Here is a 23,333-nt window from a genome sequence, read left to right on the forward strand (position 1 = left end):
AATAATTTTTTTCCCCTAACAGGCCTTGTAGTTCCTCTGGCTGCTCTTTAAGACATTCTTTCAATACACTGTTGGCTTACACCCATACTCTATACTAGCCATATACAAAAGAATTCCAATCACAAACGTTTTTGGAAAACAAATGTTTATTAGCAATAATTTAATTTGCATAAATGAAGAATTTGTATGCTAGTTTTTCACTCTTTATTTACAGAATTCACAAATTTGATCCTTCAATTTGACTATACAGAAACCAAGGCAATCTGGTATAAGGAAGCATGCATTGAAAGAACTATAGTTTCTTACCAGAAAACAAGTGTCTGAGACAAGGACATGACAGCTCCAAGTATGGTTGAGGAGAGGGTTTTTATTGTAGATTATGAAGGAGAACACAGTCAAGGACATCTAGAAGAGTCCAGAGTAGGGAAAGTATGGCCTGCAGAACGAATGGGTCATGGGGAGTGGGGTTACCAGAGGCTAGGACTGAGCCAAAATAGTACATGGCTCAAATGGCATGGTTACATAGGAATGAAAAGCTGGGGGAAGGGAAGCCCACGAATTGGAGAACTTTAGGGTAGGGGTGGGGTGAGAAAAGCTGCAAAGAGCTAGGATGCCAGCATGGATTCTGGAATAGATACTTTCTAGGCTGAGGGCTTGGAGGCCAGCATGCTTTTTGGTATGCTAATAGACACCACTTAGCCATTTATCCCCAGTTTCTTTTAGATCCAGCACCCTGACAACTATTTAAAGCCATTACAAAGTTTTCTTGAGTTATACCAACACAGAACTTCTGGATTTAAAAACATTGCAAAATTCCCAAGTTACACATACCACTTTCTAGAAAAAACATTTCTGATTGTGTTTTTCTTTTTCAGAACTTAGCCTGATCTCAAACCTGAGCTGTTCCTACTAGATATACAATCTAAAACAGACAAATTATCAACTTATAAAACTACAAATTCCTTGCATTTTAGAGGCTCCCAAGCAAATCAGAATCACTCACTTTTAAAAACTTATATGATAGCTATTATTGTAAAGCTTTTCCTTTTGGGCCTTCTCTTTTTGCTTATTTTTCTTTCAGTTTTCCACAGCAGGGCTCTCTGCATAGCTTTGGCTGTCCTCAGAGATCCACCTGTTGCTGCCTCCCAAGCACTGGGATTAAAGGTGTATGTCACCATGCATGGTTGAGTCTTTTCTTAAAGTAGACTCTAACTTGAAGTTTAATTTAAAAAAAAATTTTTTTTTTAAATTTGGGGCCGATAAGGTGGCTCAGTGGGTAAAGGCATCTGATGCCAAGACTGGCAACCTGAGTTTGATTTCAGGAATTGACAAAGGAAGTAGTTCTCTGACCTCTACTCTAATACTGTGGCATGTGACAAACAGAGCATGTATGTACCTGCTCACATACATAGAAGCAAAATAAAAAAAAGTTAAACGTTTTTATTTTATTTTACCTTTATGTGTATGGAGGTGAGAGAACAACTTGCAGAAACTAGTTTGTCCCTTCTACCATGTTTGTTCCAGGGATCAAACTTGCATTCTCAGGCTTGGTAGCAAGTGCCTTTACCTGCTGAGCTATCTTGCTGACTTTAACTTAAAATTTCAAATACACGGGCTGGAGAGATGGCTCAGTGGTTAAGAGCACTGACTGCACTTTCAGAGGTCCCGAGTTCAAATCCCAGCAACCACATGGTGGCTCACAATCATCTGTAATGAGATCTGATGCCCTCTTCTGGTGTGTCTGAAGACAGTTACAGTGTATTCATATATAATAAATAAATAAATAAATAAAATTTCAAATACACACTTGTAGCAAATATTTCCCAGTTAATCAGATTTTTAGACAAGCGAGGTTTATTAATATAGTTGTATACCACATTCTTGAGTTTTAGATTACAAAAAATAACTTAGAAAAATGAGTTTAAACATTTTTGCTTACATTCTAAATGAGTCAGTCATAACCAGAGAAAAACATTCACTGTAATAGGGCAAATATTTACCCAAATTATTGTCATGTTTACTAACATTAACAATTTTAGAATCATCACTAACATCATGAAGGATGAAGAACTTTTGGCCTTATGCATGCTACACAAACATTGATTCAAGAATATTATTACAACACCACCAAACATGAATTTCATTTTGTATTCTGATAAACTTAATGTGGTCATTGAAACATAAAACTTAAGGACTGCCTTTCCCTAAAGTACTAGAAGGCATGATAACGGAACGAGCCCACAAGAAACAGTTTTTACATTCTCAAGCTCAAATTAAAATATTTAGAAATCTCATCCTTTTTATATTTGCTTTTATATATGTTTTCCCATTACTATTATACAAGTAGTAACTTTGAACTCACATATAAATCCTTTTTCTCTAACAGCTAAGGCTAAAAAGGCTAGGGTATAGTCTTTTTAAAGCTTACCAAGCATGTTGGAGGCCCTATGTTTGATCTATACACAAAATAATAGGAGAGACAGCTCAGCAGCTAACAGCATATCTTGTTCTTGCAGAAAACTCAGGTTTGATTCCTGGTCCCATGTTGTGTCTCACAACTGTCCATAACTCCAGTGCTAGGGAATCCTATACTTTCTTCTGACCTCATAGGCACTAGATACACAGGTAGTAGACAGGTAAGATGAGGAAAACACATATAAAAATGAAATCTAAGGGAAAATAAAAACAAAACATAGCAAAAAAAAAAGTCCACACATGTCCAGAAAAGCATAAGGTGAATAACATTAGTTGCCTTTGTCTTTTGTACATTTGAATATGCTGTCTTCAGACACACCAGAAGGCATCAGATTCCATTACAGATGGTTGTGAGCCACCATATGATTGCTGGGAATTGAACTTAGGACCTCTGAAAGAGCAGCCAGTGCTCTTAACAGCTAAGCCCATAAATCTTAATTTTTACACCAGAATCAGTTTCATTGAATTATCCAGTATTTAAAAATAAAAACTAAATCATATTCTGGCCGGGAAGGGTAGTTACATGCCTCTAATACTAGCACTTGGGAAGGAAAGGCAGGTGGATCTTTAAAGTTCAAGACAAAACCTAGTCTACATAGTGAGTTTTAGGCCAGCCAAAGCTTTAAATAAACAAACGAATAAAACAACGCCCCCCCATAAAAACCCCCAAAACTGTCACCAACTCTCGAAATAGAATTTGTATTTGCCAAGAAGTGGCACCATTAGTAGGAGTGGCCTTGTAGACGAAAGTGTGTCAATTTGGGGGTGGTCTTGGAGACTCTCCTCCTAGCTGCCTGGTAGTCAGTCTTCTCCTGTTTGCCTTTAGAACAAGATGTAGAATTCTCAGCTCCTTCTCTACCATCATACCTGCCTGGGTGCTGCCATGCTTCCCACCTTGATAATGGACTGAACCTCTGAACCTGTAAGCCAGCCCCAATTAAATGCTTTCCTTTATAAGAGTTATCTTGTATCTTAGTCATCATGGTGACTATTCACAGCAATGGAAACCCTAACCAAGACACTTAGCTTATAAGTTTCAAAATGACAATAGATATACCTACCATTTTCCTCTAATACTTTCCTTTTCAGGCCTTGAAGGTTGGAAGAATAAATGATAGTGGAATCTCTCAATTAAGAATTCAAGAAGCGAGGCTTTAGTGCTTACTGCTCTTGCAGAGGATCAGAGATCAGTTAATACCCATGGCAGGCAGCTCATAATGTCTGTAACTTCCAGTTCCAGGGGATCCAATGCCTCTGACTAGTATGCAGTGTATGTACGCATGCGAGTGCACATATGTGTACACACACACACACATACACACACACTCAAATTTTAAAAATGAACTGAATAATTCTTGAATAATTAATTATTTAATAATAATAATTAATTAATAATTAATTATTCTGAATAATGTTTTCATTTTGCTTTAAAAACAGCAAAAATCATTGATGCTAATTTTAGAATTAGCTAATTTTGAAATGATTTGCCTAGTTCTAATAGTTAATTAATTCTCAATTGTAACTCTTAAAAATCTCTGCACAGTGCTGTTTCTTTTTTTATAAATTCCACAATGGGAGTGACTGTGAGGTGACATGACTTCAAATGATTTTTAAAATTTTCAAGAATTTCTCTCTCCTCTTCAAATATATACCATTTATAAGAAAATAAGACTCTGCTTATCCTTAGTAAAATTTCTTATCCACAGTAAACCAGTGATAAATCTAATGAATCTACTTGTAATATTTTATAACCCCAATTTACTTATAATTTGTTCATTCATTCACCTATACTTTAAACAGCTGCACAGTATATTAACTTTTGATAATGGACACTTTACAAATGCTTCAAAATATTCCACTACAAACACAGGAAATCACTGGAGTTTATTTACTAAGCTTAAAAATTCTAAAACTGAACTACTGTAGCTGGTTGAAAACTATCTGAGAAATATATTATTTGTTATCTTACTTGATAAGATACATTAATATATGAATGTTAGGATATAATGTTTAGGCTAGTGCTCTTGCAGTTCTGGATGTCTTAATTTTGTATTTAAAGTTCAAAGTTTCATTTATACTTCTAGTATCTTTAAAAGATTTTCTTTCTTTCTTTTTTTGGTTTTTCGAGACAGGGTTTCTCTGTGTAGCCCTGGCTGTCCTGGAACTCACTCTGTAGACCAGGCTGGCTTTGAACTCAGAAATCCGCCTGCCTCTGCCTCCCAAGTGCTAGGATTAAAGGCGTGCGCCACCACTGCCTGGCCCTAAAAGATTAATAATAAATGTAAGTAAAGGAGGCACAATTATTGATAGAAATGTTAGTATCTGTCAGATGCATTAAAATAATGAAAAAGATTTAAAAACTATATATAGTAAAGTTGCTCTTTCCTATGATACCATCTGTTCATAGAGCAAAAACCCATCTCAAAACCAAACAAAATCTACCACATATACAGATACCAAGTTGTTTAGCTCATGGGAGGAATAGTTAACAGCATGCTACTGAAGAAATACTTGGCACACATGAGAGATCTGGCCTAAATTTTAAAATGTACCAGAGACAGAGGACCTACAAGATGGCACATCTAATAAGGGTACTTGCTGTATAACTTGGTGACCTGAGTTTTATCCCTGAACTCTTTTAAACACTGAAGGAAAGAACACACAAAGTTTGTCCCCTGATGGCCACATGGGACATGCCCAAACATAATAAACGGGTGCGGTGTGGAGGGGCCTTTAAAAATAAAAAGCTTAGAGTTAGTTATCTGGAAAAAAAATTTAATAACTTAGAAAGGCTGAAGCATGATATACCAACTGTGGACTTTGAATTTTATTCTGCAGGAAAGGGCAGTGTTTTAGAAAATCCAATCAGTGGTATACATTGAAGATGATTAAAATTTTAGACTAAATCAGATGCAAAAAAAAAAAAAAAATCCTTGGTCAAGACGCTGCTAAAAAAGAAGTGAGAAATAACTAGCCACTAAGTACAGCAACATTTCTCAAACTGGAGGAATCAAAAAAAAGTCTATGGCTATTGGGCCGCTGACAAACATGAACAAATTCAGTGTTTCTTGGAACCACTTACTTTGGCTCTTGCTAAACTGATTAAGAGGAAAACAATTTGAGAGCCAACAAAGCATTATTAATAAAAACCTGGTTAATCACCCATATAAACATCCCCCCACAATGGTCTTGGATGGAGGCTTTTGTGTCAGAATAAAAACATTTTCTTCCATCTGCAAAAGCCAAAAAGGCTAAGGAACATATGGTTATCCTAAAGTACTAAGACTGAATTTTATATTGATGTCTATCTAAGTTACCCTAAAGTACTAAAACCAAATTTTATATTAAACTAAGAATTCCAACATCAAACTTCTAAATATACTTAAAATATATTTTTTTCTGTATATGTGGTGGGATATATGTCCTGGGTCATATGCATGCCACAGCTTGAGTATATGGCAAGAGGCAACTTATTTGAATCCCTTCTCTCCTTTTATCACCTAGGTCCTGGGGAACTGAATTCAATCAGGTCACCAGGTTTGGCTTTGCAGGAATCTTTACGAGCAGACTTATCATCTGCAACTTCTAACATGTTTACATTCTATTAATTGTAACTCACTCGTCTCATACAGACCCCTTACTGTTCCTGCAAGCACCCCAAATGTGTTGGCTTCAAAATCTTTTTATTTATTTATTATTTATTTATTCATTCATTCATTTATTTCAAAATCTTTATATTTGTGATTTCAACTACTCAGAGGTCTTCTTCTGAAAAACCTTATATAGTTTGTTCTCATTTTTCACTGTTCAAATGTTACTTCGGAGGGACATCCTCCAAACATACTTTATTTAGAAAGTATATTTAAAAAAACACTGTCGAATAGCAATAACTACCACTCCCATCTTGCCTCCCTAATTTTTCCACAGAACATAAAAATTGTCATTTTTTTTCTTCATCCTAGTATTCTTCCACTACCTATCAGTACTGGGGATTTATCTGTTTGGTTTTGTGATGATCTTCAGCACTGAAACAGAATAAATTTTTATTTCTCACTATGTAAATATTACAAATCTCAAATATGCTGCCCAGACTGATCTTGAACTCAAAGAGATCCACTTGCCTCTGTCCTGAATGTTTCAATCTCAATTAAAGGTGTGTGTCATCATGGACTGGCTGTTTTTGTCCTTTTTTGGTTTAATTACACAGGGCTGGGTTTACATGTGGATACCATATCTGATGTCAACTATATTTTCAATGCTGTCTGACATTTAACATTTTCATACCACTAGAAAAGAAAATATAAAAACTGATATAAAAACCTGTAATTATTAGAATTCACAATTTCTTTAAAGAAACAATTTAAATTTTTCTTTATTTCAGCATAATACTAGACTTTATTGATTTATAAAAAAATGGTATTTTAAATATTGCACATGGAAAGTTTACTTATCAGCATTCCTAAATATTATAATACAAAGTAAAGAAACATGCCAACTATCATTTTCCAAAGGTATTATTTAATAGAATCACCAAAGATAAACGGAAGCGGAGGGTGCACCACTAAGAAAGACCCATTGGGCACATGCATTAATAAGTTAAGGCTGAGGAACATTTAGCACAAAAGTAGCATCAATATTTTTTGGTTTTGGTATACGTTTTAGTAGTAGAGCCCTTCTTGAGGTCCTGGGTTTAATTCCTACACACTAAAAGAAAACAAACAAAACCAAAGCAAAACAAACCAACAAAAAAAAGTGAAAGGGGACCAGGGGAAGTGAAAACTGGCATGCCTAGGATGTGTTTCATAAACATACACACTAACACCACGACCCCCTCAGTTTCTGGTGGAAGAATAAGCTGTACATTAAAAGGTTACAGGTATTAGAAATAAACTCGCTCTAAGCTATCCCTTATCTCCCTAGATGGAATGCATTGATGATCTTTCATTTCTTCAAAATATGAAAGTAGCATGTCTAAATATTTACTGGAGCCAAATCTGTTTAAAACAATAAGGACATTTTTTTTTCTCTTTTTGGATGGTATTTAATGAGAAACAACACTCAGAAAAAAATATTTTTCATAACAGGATAGTAATATTCCTTTGCAAAAGGGAAAAAAAAACAAAAACAAACCAAATTTTAATTAAAATGCTAACTTGTAAAATTGGACGTGTAAAACCCTAGATCACAAAAGAACATCCATATGTAATTATTTTTTGAAGGATAACTAAATTGTTATTAATGTAAATGTGTATAACTTTAACTTTGCTACTAGCTATCCTTCAAAATTAGTCAAAAAGATGTAAATTAACTCTAGATTTCCAAGTCAGTAAAAATGTATTTAATACAAAAAAAAAATGTATTTAAAATTTACACTTAAATGTATATTTTTATACAGGCTATTTCTTCTCTATGAAAAGATGGAGAGAAAGTTATGTACAATTAATCTTAGTTTTCTATTGCTGTGAAGAGATGCCATGCTTATGTAAAAAACGCTTACTTCAATGGCCCACAGTGACTTGTAAAAGAGCTAATATCACTCTTACATAATAAAAGCTTTACCTTCTTCTAGCCACAGTCTATAATCTTTTGCTACTGTAGTTATGGACACCTCCACCAGAAAAAAGTAATTGCTCCTAAAACGGAGTCTTATTTTATAATTAATTAAAGCAGTTAGTTAAAACTTATGTAATTTTACCTTAAAATTAGAATCGAGTAGTGGTTCCTTTGAATACAATTCCTTAAAAAGTAACTGAAATACTTTTAGGATTTCCACCACATGATATTGGGTAGAATTCATTAAGAATATTTAATCTGAAAAGGTAAAAGGCTCCTTGTAAGAAGTAATGACAGAGTTAGAGAACATTATTATGAGATACCTGCATTTTCTTAAACATTTTAAAATAATGACTTAAAAGATTTCAAATAAGGAACATAGGAGAGTCAAAAGAACATTTCCTTTGAAATATAATCAAAATATTCTGAATATATTTATAAAATTAGTAACTATGTTAGCTTTAATCTGAAGTTAAATATTAAGGCACATAAGTCTTTCATATTTTTGATTTGTTAAAAAATCTCCTGTTAAGGACTTAAACATTTTAGTAAAAATAAGAAAAACAGTAATTATTAAGTTAGAAGACATAGGATTAAGATCCTAGTATGTCATAGGCTACAAATTAAATTTCAGATTGCTTCCTCAGTTAACCAATGAAAAGATCAGCCACGCTAAGGATTCTTCTGCATTTAAAGTTTAGAAATTCAACTTACACATTTTAATGTTTTTCTCCATTTAAAATAAAATATTTAGACATATTATACTAAAGATTGTTATAATCTGTAGAATTTCATACTTTATCTGTATCTAAAGAAAACTTCAAGAGAAAAATAATTTTTCTATTATAAGTAATGAGTTCAAATTCATATAGAATACAAAGACACATTAAAATAAATTCTGTGGTACTTCCTAAATTCTTTCAAAAACCTTTTATATGGACATGTTGGAATGAGAAGTCAAGACTCAGTTGTACTAGGTATATTCTCTACCACTGTAGTTGTTAAGAAACTCTAGAAAAGTATTCAAGGCTTAAAAATACTTCTATCAATTCCAGTCAGTGCTCCATCTGTGGAGCCAACCAACCACACATTTAAAACATTTGGGTGGCCAGGCACAGTGGCCCATAATTTTAATTAAAGAATTTGGGAGGCAGAGGCAAGAGAATCTCTGTGAGTTCCATGGCAGCCTGGTCTACATGGTGAGACCTTGGCTCAAAAGTCCAAACCAATCAAATTATTTCTTGTGCAAAAACTGCCCATTTGTACTGAATTGTACAGTTTTTTCTTGTCATTACAGGAATAACTTGAATAATACAACTATCCATGTTAACATTCCACTACAGTATACATTAAAAGCAATTTAATGATTAAGTTTAAATATAAGGGAGGACATGCATGGTCATAAGCAGACATTTTATACAGGAGACTCAAGCATTTACAAATCTAGGTATCTAGAAATCCTATAATCAATTCCTCATAACCACAAGAAGTAATTTTATGTTTTTTCTTTTTTAAAAGACAGATTCTCATATAGATCTTAGATTTGCTTTATGGCCAAGGTTGACCTCAAGGCTTTAATTCTCTGTTTTCCACTTCCCCAGTGCTGGGATTACAAGTGTGCTCCTGGTATGCAGTGGTAAGGCTAAAACCCATGGCCTTGTGCATGCGAGGCAGAAGTACTCTACCTACTGAGCTATATTACCATTCCACAATTATGTAGTATTTTAATGGACACAGTATGTGGAGAGCTGTTACTCTAACATCATTACAACAGAATAATACTTAACATAATATCACTAATGCAATTACAAAACTTGAAAACACAGAAGTAACATCAATACACATCGAATTATGGTTGTAGAGTATTGCCAACCTTACTTCAGCAGCACAGTCAATACTGGAGATAATTTCAGAATCTTAACGCCAATATTTACGTGCTGCTAAGGCACTGCTGACATTGCTATCATAGGAGCTATGAATAAAAAGACAGGTACTTTCTTCAGAAGATCAGATCCTTGTATTTTGAGGCAGCACAATATGGCCTGCACCTTTTCAAAATCCACAAACCATTATGTGCTGCTACTTTACTCCAAGGTTTTGTTTTTGAAACTCATAGCACCTAAATAGTAATTTACAAAGGAGTCTCTTTAGGAAAAAAGCAGAATACATAAAATCCATGTTTGACAAACAATACTGGTATGTGCTTAATTTTATAAGTTTTCAGCAGAATAAAATGTATTTTCATATCATAAATTTAGTAAGTCTACTGTAAACAATACAGTGCTGTAATTTATAGTAATCATGAAATGAGAAAAATAAGTCATTTTTCCATGCTAACCTAATAAGAATTTGATTTATTAAACTAGCCAAACTTTTGAATGTATTTAACATATGAAGCAGTTATAAAAGTTGGTGTATACCTTATTAAGAGCAGCACACCTTTCAAAGTCAAATTCACAGGATAAAGCTTTATGTTAAAGGACAAACATAAAACATGTAAGAGCTCAGTTTCAAGAAATTAATACTAGCAAAAAGAAGACACACACATGAAATATATTCCTCAAAATATATAACCCCCAATCTACACATGAACACTCAAGATTCATCTCCATACTGTAACAGTTATTGTGAGTTCAGTGTCAGTTTATTATCTAGAACAGAAGCTCTGTAGCTCAAGCCTAATTAAGCCTAAGTAACCATTTGTATGTTTTTCATTAAAAAGGCTATTCCTTTAAAGGCATATCATTTTATACAACAAGACAAATTTATACAACAAAATTTGCATTCTGTTCTAATCTTTTATAGGAAGCACAGTCATATTCCATTTAAGTTCTGTCTTTTCTCTATTACTAAAATATATGTAGATAAGTTATGAATAAGTCAATTACGGTGTTACCCATTTCTCTATTATTGCCTGCAAGTTTTAACACAATTTTTAACATCTATTTAAGATATATCAGCCAGGGCTACTCAGAGAAACCCTGTCTTGAAAAACCAAAGACCCAATAAAATAGTTTAAAAAAAAAAAAAAAAAAGCCGGGCAGTGGTGGCGCATGCCCTTTAATCCCAGCACTTGGAAGGCAGAGGCAGGCGGATTTCTGAGTTCGAGGCCAGCCTGGTCTACAGAGTGAGTTCCAGGACAGCCAGGACTACACAGAGAAACCCTGTCTTGAAAAACCAAAAAAAAAAAAAAAAAAAAAAAGGATATATCAACTCATACTTGAATTTACAATGTGCTAGTTTGTTTTCCATTGTTTTGAAAAACATCATGATCAAAAACAACCTGGGAATGAAAGGGTTTATTTCATTTTACAACCTAATGATCATCATGAAGGGCTGGAATTAAAATCAGGAACCAGGAGGCAGGAACTGAAGCACAGGCCATAGAGGAATATTGCATACTGGCTTGCACTGCTTGCTCTCTCATACCCACAGGACCATTTGCTCAGGGTTGATGCTGCCCAGTGGGTTGGGTCCTCCCACATCAAGTATTAATCAAAAAAATGCCTCCTAGATATGTCCACAGGACAATCTGATGGAAACAATTCCTCAACTGAGATTCCCTCTTTCTAGATGTCTGTTTGTTAAGTTGCTAAACTAACCAGCAGAATCAGTTACATGAAAATTTAGGTTCTTAAACCTACTGTGTAGTTAAATTTTAAACACATTTTAAAACATACATGATTATCATCATTTAAGTATTTTACTGAACACCTACTCTATGTAACCACTCTCCCATTTGTTACACAGTAGTTGCTACAGTGGTGTACAAAATATAGTTTTCTCTTTAGAAGGACTCTAGAATGACCTAAATTATAAGAAACAACATCATGAATTAACTATTCAAAATCATATGTTGATCTAGACATGGTAACACACCCTTATAATAGCAACAGTTGGCACAAGGATCAAGATTTCAAGGTCATCCTTGGGTACATAATAAACCCAAGGACATCCTAAGCTACATAAAACATTGTTACAAACACACACATATCAACCCCACCTCCCTCCTATACCATTCTTTGTCCCTATACAGTACATATAGACATTAATTATTCCAATCTCAAATGAATGATTTCAATATCAAGTCAATCTTTTTCGGGTAAAACCTGTATTTTTTAAGCCAAGACAAGTAATCTTGAAACAATGAGAATTCACATATATACTTATATAAAAAAAAATCACATTATGATATGCTCTTACACTGGGCGGTGGTGGTGCACGCCTTTAATCCCAGTACTTAGGAGGCAGAGGCAGGCGGATTTCTGAGTTCGAGGCCAGCCTGGTCTACAGAGTGAGTTCTAGGACAGCCAGGGCTACACAGAGAAACCCTGTCTCAAAAAAAAACCAAAAAAAAAAAAAACAAAACCAAAAAAAAAAAAACAAAAAAAAACAAAAAAAACCCCCAAAAACCAACCAACCAACCAACCAACTAAACAAAAAAACCAAACAAACAAACAAAAAAAACCCCAAAAACCAAAAAAAAAAAAAAAAAAAAGTTTAAGATATTCTCTTATTTTTAAAAACTACTCTACCATATATAAAAGTTTAGCAATGTATGTACTTTAAGGGGTTAAGTTTTTGTAGCATCAAGAACATCCATATTCTAAACACTGTAACTAAACTTTTCACTTCCAAGTGATACCTTAATCATTAAACACTAACTGCCCAATCCTCTTACCTTAGTTCTAAGAAACTAACTTTCTACCCAGTCTCCTGACTTTGTCATATCTTACAATTAAAGAGGACTTTATGTTTAAATTCACTTAATCGAATTTTCTATCCTTATAATCTTTGGAGTAGAAGCATGAGTCACCACAACCATACCCTTTACCTGCTGTTAGAGACTCAATTTAGATCCCCATGCTTATGGAGCAAGTATTTCATCATTCCCCAGCTCTTACTTACACGTGTGTACATGTGTGTGCGTGTCTATATATGTGCCATGTATGTGCCTGAGCAGGCCAGAATAAGATGTCTAATCCCTTGAGCCTACAGCTATAGAAGGTGTGAGTACCTGATGTGCTGGCTGGGAAGGGAAGTTGGGTCCTCTCCAAGAGCAGAAAGTTCTCTTACCCACTAAGCCACTTCTTCAGCCCTACTTCTTTAAAAAAAAAAAAAAAAAGTGTAGTATTTACAATGTATATACGGGTGTACCACTAAATACAAGTGGAAGTTAGGAGGCAAACTCAGGGATTTCTCCTAACCTTCTACTTTGTTTGAGACAGGATCTTGTTTGATGTGCTACTGTGTGGAAGCAACTCCTTTATTCACTGAGCCACTTCTTCAGCCCCCACTATTTTTTTTTTTCATTTTGGAACTTTCTGGAATTTTTCTTTGTTTATGTGTTCCTCTGAGACAGGGTTGTACTCTATAGTCCATGTTGGCTGAAAACTTGCACTCTTCCTACCTCAGACGCTCCTCCCCAACCTGGCACTACAAAAGCATCAGATACTATCTCTGGGGACACTATTTCTCTATGTCTTAGTTTCCTGTGTATGTCTTTTAAAAAACTACACTTATTTGTGTGTATGTGTGTGTGAATATAACCACTGTGTAGGGAACTTAAAGTTGGCTCTCTCACTTTTGTTTTTTTGGAGACAAGGTCTCACTGCATTGCTCTGGCTGTCCTGCAACTCTTTCTGAAGACCACTTTGGCCTTGAACAGATCTGGTGTCTCTGCCTTCTGAATGCTGGCATTAAAGGCACAAGACACCCCCACCCGATTCACATTTTTTTAATGCTAGACATAATGGGAGCAAAGCGGCATCTTACTTGAGTTGGAATTTCCATTTCCCTAGCATGCTTAGCAAGGCTTAGCATTCTTATTATCGGTAATCGTGTATCTTCTTTGGAAAAATGTCTATTGAAGCCTTCATTTAGTTTTTGCCTATTTGTTGATGGTGAGTTGTTTTTTTAAAAATAAATTCTGGCTTAATAGTTCCTACCAAAAACTAGATCTATATATATTGTCTTTCATTCTATCTTCCTGTGTTTTGTTTAGAATTATTAATGTACAAGTTTTACATTTTGAGAATGTTTATACAATTTGTTATTAAGTTCTAAAAAATACTTGTCAAATCCATTGTCTTGAAGTTTTACCTTAAGTTTTCAATTTTAGACTTTTTGTTTAGTCTTTTGAGTTACCTGAAACAAAATTTTTACTACATAATAAAGTCTAACTTCATTTTTCTGTGTGTAAATATCTAGGTTTTCTTACACTATTAAAAGGCTGTCTTTTCCCTTTACTGGGGTACTTAGCCCATCCCTTGACAAAGAACTGTTTTTATGATTTCCACTTCATACCAGGTTTTCTATTTAAACCAGACTACTGTGCAGCAATTGTTTCCTAGTATGGCCCATCCCATTTCTTCATTCCTGTTCACCTTAGGTGAACATATCAAACTGTCTTTAAATCTTCAAATCTTTGCTTTCAAGTGTGTCATCTTAAAAAAAAGTGAAGATAAAAGCTACTAAAAATGATTTTGTCCTTTATCTTTATACAATGGTTATAATTTCAAATTCAGTGGTTGCTTTGTATAACCCTGGCTGGTCTGGAACTCAGATCTATCTGCCTGGCCTTACTCCTGCATGCTAGGATTAAAGTCATGTACCACCACCCAGTTCCAAATTCAGTGGTTTATATTCTGGCCTAAGGACCAGAATAATTTTCTTTGTTGGGTTTTGATATAGTTCAACTTTTTCCTAATTAAAAAAAAAAAGCCATTCTAAAAGGTCAGATAAAAATAGGTAAACTAAATGTCTTAAGGCAACTTAAGTGTACATAGAAATACATGGCAATCTTTAAATATCTGAAATATTGTTTGTATAAGGAAACAGAATTTCACAGCAATTTAAGAAGATAGATCAAACCAAAGTGTCCGATTTTCCCTTTCAACTCTATTTGTTCCCATTAATACTTTTCCTTAGAAATAACTTACTTTTTACCTTATAAAACTTCTAATATTAATTCGTCTTGTTTCCATAAAGCTTAGCACTTCACAAAATATTTAAGAGAATTTTAAGCATGTTGCCTAAGCTATATCATCATCTTGACTGAATCAGAATAATGGGACAGTTTTTGAATTTTACTTATTAATATGATAAGCAGCTGGTAATTTGTTGGAGCACAATGACAGAATACAGAATCTGAGATCAGAACTCTGACACTCTCTCCTTTATGAGTCGCTCCCATGGCTGGTATTCTAGTACACTGACCCTTTCTGGTTCCTTAGATCTGCAACGAACCATTAACACACATATGAGCCTTTGAAGGACACTTCAGAACCACAGCCATCTTACGAAGTTGTCTAAGAATATCGAGGAAGTGCTACGAGGTTTAAATTCTGATGACAGGACAACAAATCCCAGGACACAAAGGAGCTACTTAAATAGCACAGCTAAAGGTATGAAATACTGCAACAAAATTTGGGAAGTTAAAGGCTGGGTATGTTAATTTTTATCTTGATGTGGCAATAATACCACTATAAAATCTTTGGAACTATTTCTTCTCTAAACATTTTAAAACCCTAGTGCTAAAATTTGATATGTGAAAGTTTCAGAACCGTCTGTAGTGCATACCACTAAATACTTAAAAATTCCATTTCCATACGTGATTTTTCTCTAAGAAAATGAGCCTACGTTATATATTTGAAAAAAAAAAAGTGTTCTAACAACAACAAAACAAAATACCCCAAATTTATTTACTGGCTATCAGGAAAACTTACCTGATAGTTCAGGCCAAGTTAGGTGTGATCACTGACAACTGAATGTTTTTCAATTCTGTATTCAAATTTGTTCACTTTACATGGAAAATTTCAAAATTCAAGTTTCAGGGCCGCAAAGTGCTCAGTGTTTAAGAGCATTTTGCTGTTGTAAAAGACCAGGGTTCAAGTCCCAGCACCCACATGGAGCCTCAGCACTTCCTCAAGCGCTAGCAGGTATGCACAGACATACATGAAGGCAAAAACACTCATACATATTTTAAAAAGTTCAAATTTCAGAACAGAGATGAAAACAATCACATTAAATGTTCTGAGGATATTACCCCAGTGTATTTATCTTAAAAGTGAAAAAATCACACTGCATCAGATTATTATATTTGCAAATTAAAATTCCTGCCCAAACCAGGTGGGTGGCTAAGTGTTGTGAGTGGAACATGCCTATAATTTCGGCACTCTAGAGACTGAGGCAGAGGATTACTACAAATTCAAGGCCAGGCAGGGTTTCAGAGATAAGCTGTCTCAGACAAAATGAACATATACGGTACCAAAATTCAGACCCTGGTATAACTTTTGATTTTATCCTCCCAACTCCCCCTGTCCATACAAGGGATCATATAAGCAGGGCTGTCCTGAATTTCACCTAACTTTTAAGGATGACCTTAGTCTCCTGACCGGCCCTCCACCCCTGTGGGATTGCAGAAATGCACCACGGCACCCAGTCTACTTGCTGCAGGACATCAAACCCAGAGTGTCATACTTTCTAGGTAAGCACTATACTAACTGAGCGACATTTCCGGCCAGTTTTAACTTTTCTAAGATCCAAAGTGATCTTAAAAGTAAATTTTAGTAATTGAATCTATTTAGAAGGTGAAACTTTGCTCAAAGTGAAAAAAAAAAAAACAAAAGCAAAACAAAAAGAGTCTATTTTGCAATAAAACTTAATAAATTCCATGGTTGTTATTTTGTTGAGACTAGAAAAACCATCATGGCTTAAGCATAAAGGTACAGGTTGGACATAATTGTTTTAGTAAACACTTATACATCAAATATAAAGGTTTTGAGGACAAAGAATAACCTTTGTAATTCTCAAAACTTCAACAACTAAAAAAAATTAGAGAATACAATGAACTCATGAATTATAAAGTAATATATAACAACCTTCAGGACATAAGCTTCATATACTTACAAAATTAATAGTCATCCTATCAGCAGGTATATAAGGCATTCTTCTCTGCCTCCAATTACGACAATAGCTGACACCTTTCATCACTATTCAACTCCAAAACAAGCAACTATTTTTCACTTGTGGCATACACTTCTCTCCCAGGAAACATTTCCCTTTAAAGAAACTAATTTTTTAAACAAGCTCGCTCGCTTATTTATTTACTGATTGTGGGCTGGTTTTTGCCTGTGTGTGTATCTGTATAGGGAATAGAAGAGCAGCCAGTGTTTTCAATCACTGAGCTATCTCTCCAGCTCCCTAAAGAGACTTAAGTAAATTTTCCTCTGGAGTAGCACAACAGACAGGAGTTGATACCATAAAGAAATTTAGATAGTACATAAAAATAACACATTTTCAGCTTATCTATTACATCATTACTCAATTACATTTTTACTAAAAACAAAAACTTTTATCACTTGCCATATCACCGATTCTAACTTCCTCAATAATAAAAAATATTCTGACTCTTCCCCCCCAGTATTAACTCCCATACTTATATTATTCATAATCCAACAACTGATAACACTTTTAAAACTGATATGATTGTGTATCACTATTACTATATTGCTAACCTGACACATTTCTTAATGGAAAATAGCTCTTTTTTTAACTAGCATAGCTTCTGAGAGTAGTCAAATTTAATGTTTCCTGAATTAGGAAGTGATTAGTTTCTGTCATTATTAGATTACAATATTATCAATACTGACAAGACTCAATGTGAATTTTTCCTCATTTTGTTTCTTTATTGGGACAATTCTTTGTATCTTTGCTCTATTATTTAAAAGATAATCTAATATTCTTTAATGTGGACAATGTACTCAAAAATTTTAAACTATTAATCATACATATTTACATTAATTTTTCTGTAAATGTATATGTACAAGTGTGTGTGTACCTGTAGTGAAGAGTGTTGGATACCCTGGACACTCACTTTGTTGTAAGCTGCCTGATGTAGTCTGCTGTAGGTTCTGGGAACCAAATCTGGGTTCTCTGGAAGAGCATCAGGCGCTCTTAACCACAGCCATCTCTCCAGCCCCTCAAATGATATAAGTTTAAATTGGCATTATATAATTAAACTTATGTAGCTAAAAATATAATGTAAAAAAGCAAATAAAAAATAAAAAGACAAAGCAAGAGGTAAAAGTATTTCTTTGAATTTCTAACTCTAAACTAGAAAGCAAACTTGAAAGAAATCTCTTTACTCTACTTAGAAAAATGAATGCAAAACATTACCATTACTCAATTCAGAGCATCTAGCATATTAGTACCATTATGCTACAATTTCAAGGACATCCATATTCCACAGATGAAGGGCTAGAGAGGCAAAGTGCTTGTCTAGGTTTTTCATCTCTAGTACTGTAAAAAAAACGGGGAAAAAAAGCCATCACCACCAAAAAACAAAACAACAATAACAAAAACCCCACAACAAAACCAAACCAAACCCAAAAAAAAACAAAACAAATCCCAAAACCAAACAAAAAAACGAAAACCTCTCCTCTTATACACACTCCATAAAGGATTAACTTAAATCACTACCTTAAGAGAAGCTATAGTAGTAAATAAACACTAAAGAGAAAGGTAGACACAGGCATACAAAGACCACATAGGGTCATATAACGTGGGTCATAGTAGGAGTACACTATCAACTGGAAAAAACTGTCTTTTTTAGAAACTTAAGTTGATGCAAGGCTGAAGCTGGCTTACGTGTGACCAATTAATGAACCCAAACTTAGATGGTACAAGATTAGGATTTATAAATATTTCCATTCTAATTTCTCAGAAATAAAAATATGGAAAAAAGAAAAAGAAAAAAGCAACCAGTAAGCATTTTACTATGAGTAAAATGAAGGTTTCAGTATTTATCTACCTTACCTCTCCTATGTAGCCCCACCCGAAATAAACCACTCTCAATTCTTGAGTTGAATGGCTGATCATCTGTAATTATAAGGTCATCTAACATACAGGTTCTGGATTACCAATGCAATGTTTGACACAGTGGAAGGAAAGCATCTGAAGCTCCAACTTTTTTCAAGTGGAGTCACCTAACCCTTAACACCATTAGCAACAGAAACTTGAGCCTGAATTCCCTCAGAAATGCAAAATTAGCTCAGGTAGATGGAAGTGAATTTTTTCTTTTGTTAATTTGAGAGTCTGAATTACTTTCACAGAAATAATTAGCTGTGTGTATTTAACATGATTTTAATGCTAGTTTTCTTAGAGATATATTAATGTCAGCTAATCTGTTAGAATTATTGTTGTAATTTATACTTTACAGAATTTAAATGAATCAAACAATCAAATTTAAATAAATTTAAATGTGTAAATGTGTATACAGAAAAGAAATTGCATTGGTTGTTTTCTCTGTCTCCTGAAGTTTTAAAAGCTAAATGTACAAAGAAGTCTCAAATGAATGTAAAAACCAAAAATATTTCTCAAGAGTCTACTTTCAAGCTATAATACTATAAAATCAATACATTTTGAGTAACAATAATAAAAATACCATTACCAGGACTGGAGAGATGGCTCCTTGGTTAAGAGTACTTCTTGCTTTGCAGATAACAGGTTCCTAGCACCCATATGGTGGCTTACAACCAACACCTTATTACTTCAGTTGAGGGGATCCAAATGCCCTCTTTGTGACCCTCCATGTATACCAGGAATATACACAGTACACATATATACATGCATTTAAACACACAAATAAAATAAAAAAATATATAAACCTTAAAAAAAGATCTTTGCTTTGCTTATTTGTAAACTTTAAATAAAGGATTCAATATTGTGATTTCAGACTTGGAGATAACAGGGCCGTTCTATAAAATACTTTCCACACTAGTAAAGTTGCCTAAGGCAATGAAATCATTCTTGTTCTAAATTAATACCAAACATCAATGAATAGAGAGCTAATGGGCAATTTAAGTTATTCAAGAATAAATAGAAAAATAATCAGATATAAATGGAAATATGATACCAAACACAAGTCTTTGTAGCAGTGGTAGTGGGTAACTGAGGGAAGAAGAAAGGAAGGAGGGAAGGAAAGAGCTAGAAACTAATACTTACAAAATAATAATTGTTGGGCTACTTTGAGGGCCGTTTTAGTAATATCTTCATTTTATCATTGTTAAACCTAGGAAAAAAGAGCAAAGACTTCAACCACTGTTTTCTGATTCTTATACATTAAAAAAAAAAAATCTGGAAATAAACCATTATGCTATTCTAAAACACACCAGAAGAAAATATTGTTTAGAAATGTCTGAGGCAAAATATAAGCGAAACTAGCAATGATGCAATCATTTTCACGGCTGTACTTTACTTGTAAGAGAAAGGGTTTAGATCCTCACACCCCAGCAGGAAATGTATCACAGCCCATCCTTTAAAATAGAACCTTCAACTACCCCAGTGACCTTGGTTAGTCAGAATGTTTTATTTCTGTGGAATATGATTATACACTGGACTTGTACTTTTGAGACAGACAGCCTTGTTAATATAGCCCCGACTGTTCCTGAATTTGGGATACTCTTGCTTCATCTTTCTAGGTGCTGGAATTACTGGAATATGCCAATATACCTACATATAAGTACTTATTACAAGATAGAGCATAGAAATACACTATTTATACCTTTACCAGAGTATTCCAAGTGTACATTTTACTGCAAAATACTTATTTTCTCACAAAAGTATCAGCATTTCTTTTTATTTCAAAATCCACCAATCCGCTTTTCCAATAATGCCAATGTGAATCTCTACCTTAAAGCCAGCTCTACTGAATGGTAAAAAAAAAAAAAAAAAAAAAAAAAAAAAAAAAAAAAAATCCCAATTACACATAAAGATCCTTATGTGCCAAGCTCTGATCATATTGGGCTCTCACAAGGTAACTATAATCTTGATATGGTATTTATTTGTCCTACATTTTTTTTTACACTATAACTACAAATGTAACTGTTACACACATACACTTTCTTGAAAGGTTTTTTTATTTGCTGAATACAGTTATTCAGAATATTCACAACTTTTATCTTAACGGCTATGTAGTTTATGAGACTATATTACAACATACAACTGGAGAGGGTCCTACTGTAATCTCAACTGCACTACAAAGCTACCAAGTGTTCCACCAACTGCAAATTCTCCAACATCTGAAAATACATTTTCTAAAAAAAGCTACTTATAGTTAGAAATTAGTATTTTTAAAGTGTTGAGTTTTATTTTTATTTTCTTTTTATTGTTTCACATCTATTTTATGTTTTTGCATGCTTTGACTGTTTGTGTGTCTGTGCACTTCTCGAATACCTAGTGCCCACAGAGACTAGAAAAGGGTATTGGGTTCCCTGGAACTGGGGCTGTGAGCTGCCATGTGGGTTTTGGGAACTCAACCTGGGTCCTCTGAAAGAGCACCAAGTGCTCTCTTTTAACCTTTGAGCCATCTCTCAGCCAGCAGTTTTTCTTAAGTGATCATTCTCTTCTGCTTTTAGTGTGTATCTCTAACACAGGTATACTAAGGTTTCCACTAGAATAAACCAAAGTTTGTCCCAAAACAGTTTCACAAAAATAAAGTTTTGATAATGAATTATTCTTCATATGACCGAGAAAATAGCAACACTTAGAAGTGTTGTAGAAATGATAAGCTTTCTAATTAGATCCTGGATTTTGCAGATCCAAGATAACCAGTGGCTGGGGAAGGTAAAGCCTGATGTAGATGGTTTGGTGTACAATCCTTCCCAACCCTGGCCCATCTCATTTGTGGTGTTGTTTTAAAAATGAAAGAAAAGAGAAAAAGAAAGAGGAAAAATCTTTTAGAGCTTGTAAAAAGTATAAATTGTGGATACCTCGTATCAGAGATTCTGAATAAGCAGGTCAGGAAAAATGAGTTATTTTAGCTTCTACTAGCCAGTCTAGACATTTTGTAGCAGGGGTCAATCAGGGTAGAGGATACTTCCAAGAAAGGATTATGCAGCTAACTTTTAGGTTAAACATATGCAATATTAGTATGTCTATCTGTCAAGCTACATCAGCATATTAAAAACAGTATGAGCCTATAATAGCAATTACAACTACAGTTAATACGCTTAATTTCACATTGCCAATATAGACTGTGGTCTCAATTAACTCAGATAAACATACCATATGACAAAAGCTATTTTTGTTAGTAATAACAATTAAGAGATGGTATTGTGAGTTTACTCTGACTGGTAAAGCAAATATTTAGCATGGAGATGGTCAGAAGCAATTTTAATGAAGACAACAAAAGAGAAATGATGAATATTTTTAAAAATATCACTGCAAATGTCAGGCTTTAAATTAGGACACCGCTAAACAAAAAAAAACCCAAACATCAGTTGTAGTCTTCTATCAAAGTCTTATAAATGAAACCAGAATATTACCAGAGATCTAGTATTCACTTATCTAGGACTGTAATTATACAAATGAAAGAGGAGAAAAACATGCAGGATGATGCAAGTTTGTTTAAATTAAAAGTGTACAAGTCTACAAAACTATATCACTTGAAATTATAAAGTCTAATTTCTAAAAGATACAGAATAGGACATGGTAGGTATCATTTTTAGAAATCATAAAAGTATGACTAGAAATATAAAAAAGTTTAAGGGTAAGAAAAAAACCAACTTGTACATTTTCACCTCTGCCCTAAGTTGGTTCTAGTGACTGACAACATGGTATAGAATATTTTTATTATAGTGAAACTAACAATAATTCAGCCTTCCTTATATGAGGTTACAAAAGGAAAATAATGTCCTCAATGTGAAAGAAGTACTCCAAAGTGGCCACAATGTTTCTTTCTCAAATATATATCTGAATCAACTTTATTAGTTAAGTTTTCTTTCTTACTCTATTAGCTTAAAAGTGCAGAAAAGCTCACATATTTGTAGAATTTTTCAATTCTAACATGAGACTTCCTGAATAAAAATCAAATATAACACCATTGAAAAAACTTTAAAAAGTCCACACCCCACAAATATTAACTATTCTCAAGGATGCACTGAAAAAGTATCTTTCAAAAAGATCATTCTTTAAACCACATATGGGAAACCTTGCCACGTGTGTGCAAACTTCTTTGGCCAATGTGATTATATACTAATAGCACTCTGCAGTACAAAGTAGCTGACAAGCAGCAGTGATCACCCAACTTCAATTTTTATAAGAGACAAGAACAACTGCTACGGTGGTGACACTTGCTTCTTCCCCATGATGTTACTACTATTTAAAAAGCACCACTCAAGAAAAACATATGCATCTAACTCTGAGAAAAGTACTTCTGTACAGTTTATTTAATAAGTACACTTGTATCATAGTATAAAATTATGTAAGACAGAATTTAAAAAGGACAAGGTAGAGAAAGAAGA

General features: G+C 34.0%; 2 long non-coding RNA genes across 3 annotated transcripts in view; both read right to left on the reverse strand.

The window, feature by feature from the left end:
• Positions 1–1,819: 1,819 nt before the first annotated feature.
• Positions 1,820–8,249, reverse strand: LOC114613465. The gene is made up of 2 exons (XR_003710183.1): positions 8,171–8,249; positions 1,820–6,761 (listed from the first exon to the last, which is right to left on the reverse strand). It is a non-coding gene; the product is annotated as an uncharacterized LOC114613465 (long non-coding RNA).
• Positions 8,250–20,062: 11,813 nt separating this feature from the next.
• LOC114613526 overlaps positions 20,063–23,333 on the reverse strand; it is a 42,944-nt gene continuing 39,673 nt past the window's right edge. For both annotated transcript variants that reach the window (XR_003710188.1, XR_003710189.1), the window contains exon 3: positions 20,063–20,101. This is a non-coding gene — a long non-coding RNA (uncharacterized LOC114613526). The remainder of the gene's footprint in view (positions 20,102–23,333) is intronic.

The sequence above is a fragment of the Grammomys surdaster genome, unplaced genomic scaffold (genome assembly GCF_004785775.1).
Source record: "Grammomys surdaster isolate TR1022 unplaced genomic scaffold, NIH_TR_1.0 126219, whole genome shotgun sequence".
NCBI lineage: Eukaryota > Metazoa > Chordata > Mammalia > Rodentia > Muridae > Grammomys > Grammomys surdaster.